Source organism: Entelurus aequoreus, linkage group LG06 (genome assembly GCF_033978785.1).
Source record: "Entelurus aequoreus isolate RoL-2023_Sb linkage group LG06, RoL_Eaeq_v1.1, whole genome shotgun sequence".
NCBI classification, from domain to species: Eukaryota; Metazoa; Chordata; class Actinopteri; order Syngnathiformes; family Syngnathidae; genus Entelurus; species Entelurus aequoreus.
Genome location: NC_084736.1, coordinates 85,105,917 through 85,109,054, shown reverse-complemented (window position 1 = coordinate 85,109,054; position 3,138 = coordinate 85,105,917).

Here is a 3,138-nt window from a genome sequence, read left to right as displayed (position 1 = left end):
AGTGGCATAAAACACGTCTTTCTGTGGCAGCATCGGAGAAAGTTGTACATGTTAACAAACTACGGTGAGTTCAAGGACCGCTGAAATGAATAGGACAAAACGGTGCTTGGCAAATCCTCTCATCAGTGAAGCATGTATAACATAAACAGTGAGATTTATAACAATTGTGTCATGTTTGTTCTCCTACAGAAAATATATTAAAACAAAAAATATAATATTTTCCGTTTTCACACATCTCTGAAAGAGGTCCAGGGAGCCACTAGGGCGGCGCTAAGGAGTCGCAGGCTCATAAAAATCCTTCAAAAATACTGTTCTTCTTAGGATAAGCTCAGGTTATAAATCAACATGTCAACTATTGTATTACTGTCTTGAATGAAGAGTGAAAAGTGTTATTTATTTATTTCCCTTAAAATGATGCATCCCCCCACACCATCTGTCCACTGCCGCTAACTCTTTTCCTTGTGAACAACTACAATACTATTCCATTAAAGCTCTCAGTCATTTGTTTTTGTGGCATGCGCGGCCTTCTAATTGCGATGGTCTGTATTCTAAAGCAGATAGATCACTCAATAAATGCAAAAAAGTACTCTGACCTGTTAGGGGGAGCAACAAAAGCATGGGGGGGCTAAACATTACTGACAGCAGCATTTGGCAGCAGCAGAAAGAAGCAGAGCCATGTCAGGACAAACAAAAGGCTAAGTGGACATCCAGACTTCTACCAACAGCTGGAAAATACTTTCATGAGGGCCGGGGCTGTCTGGTAATATGCAGACAAGGCAGTATTAGTATTAAGACAAGGCAGTATTAGTATTAAGACAAGGCAGTATTAGTATTAAGACAAGGCAGTATTAGTATTAAGACAAGGCAGTATTAGTATTAAGACAAGGCAGTATTAGTATTAAAACAAGGCAGTATTAAGACAAGGCAGTATTGATGATGCACATATTAAAGGCTGCTGTTTTGGCTATGCATGTATGTTATTTTCATCTATTGATTGGCCTGCAGTCTAACATCTCTCCAGTTATATCAGTTATATCAGTCTAAACATCTCTCCAGTTATATCAGTTATATCAGTCTAAACATCTCTCCAGTTATATCAGTTATATCAGTCTAAACATCTCTCCAGTTATATCAGTTATATCAGTCTAACATCTCTCCAGTTATATCAGTTATATCAGTCTAAACATCTCTCCAGTTATATCAGTTATATCAGTCTAACATCTCTCCAGTTATATCAGTTATATCAGTCTAAACATCTCTCCAGTTATATCAGTTATATCAGTCTAAACATCTCTCCAGTTATATAAGTTATCAGTCTAAACATCTCTCCAGTTATATCAGTTATATCAGTCTAAACATCTCTCCAGTTATATCAGTTATATCAGTCTAAACATCTCTCCAGTTATATCAGTTATATCAGTCTAAACATCTCTCCAGTTATATAAGTTATCAGTCTAAACATCTCTCCAGTTATATCAGTTATATCAGTCTAAACATCTCTCCCGTTATATCAGTTATATCAGTCTAAACATCTCTCCAGTTATATCAGTTATATCAGTCTAAACATCTCTCCAGTTATATCAGTTATATCAGTCTAAACATCTCTCCAGTTATATAAGTTATCAGTCTAAACATCTCTCCAGTTATATCAGTTATATCAGTCTAAACATCTCTCCAGTTATATCAGTTATATCAGTCTAAACATCTCTCCAGTTATATCAGTTATATCAGTCTAAACATCTCTCCAGTTATATCAGTTATATCAGTCTAACATCTCTCCAGTTATATCAGTTATATCAGTCTAACATATCTCCAGTTATATCAGTTATATCAGTCTAACATCTCTCCAGTTATATCAGTTATATCAGTCTAAACATCTCTCCAGTTATATCAGTTAGGGCCTCACGAGATGCTGTGCATCTGTTTGCCATTACGAGAGGCATTTGGAATTAAAAACAATAACCTGTTTTTATGACCAATCAGAGCTTCAAATTGCGGTCTCCATTGTCAAATAGTTTGCCTCGGAAAACAGAACCAAAACCATTAGGGCAGCAATCGTTTGGTGACAGTGTAATTTTCTGGGTCTTCAACAAAGTAATATGCCCTGAGGTGTGTGTGTGTGTGTGTGTGTGTGTGTGTGTGTGTGTGTGTGTGTGTGTGTGTGTGTGTGTGTGTGTGTGTGTGTGTGTGTGTGTGTGTGTGTGTGTGTGTGTGTGTGTGTAAAGTCATTTTGTGGAAGGCAGCAAAGTTCATGCTCCAAATATATGACTTTGAATGAGTTGATGATGTAGTCATTATTGTCAGATGCTGCTACAGATGCTCTGCTTTAGTGGTGACATAAATACTTATGTGAAATCGCTGGAACACGTTTTCTTTTCAGATAATGTAATCAAATATGACGACTAATTGGATTGCAGATATCTGAAATGAGACTTCTTCCCTCAAAAGACCTCATTTGCGACTGTAATTGCAGATATATGACATCTGAAACCCCAACACACATGAATGGCAAAATAAATACTTGTATCTTATGTTAAGTAGGCATGTCATTGAGGGATTTATAAAATGTTCATTTTGATGAGGAAGAATTGAATTATATGCATTGTTGCAATACATCCAATGCAACCTAAACTCATTTCTAAGCTACTGATATATTTAGTTCAGTATGTAATTGTTCTCCTTAATGGCCGTTCATTATGACAACGTGTGCAATAAATGGAGATTAAAAATGTAAACTTAATTTGGCATGTTCACCCTCCATCTGCTTCATTGGGTTGCAGCTTCCTCCCACATTCCAAAAAAATGCATGTTGTGTTACTTCAGTTGTTCTTAGTCACTTTTTATAATGCCTTATTAGGCACACACTGTATATGTTTATAATGCCTTATAAGGCACATATATGTTTATAATGCCTTATAAGGCACATATATGTTTATAATGCCTTATAAGGGACATATATGTTTATAATGCCTTATAAGGCACAGATATGTTTATAATGCCTTATAGGGCACATATATGTTTATAATGCCTTATAAGGCACAGATATGTTTATAATGCTTTATAAGGCACAGATATGTTTATAATGCCTTACAAGGTACATATATGTTTATAATGCCTTATAAGGCACAGATATGTTTA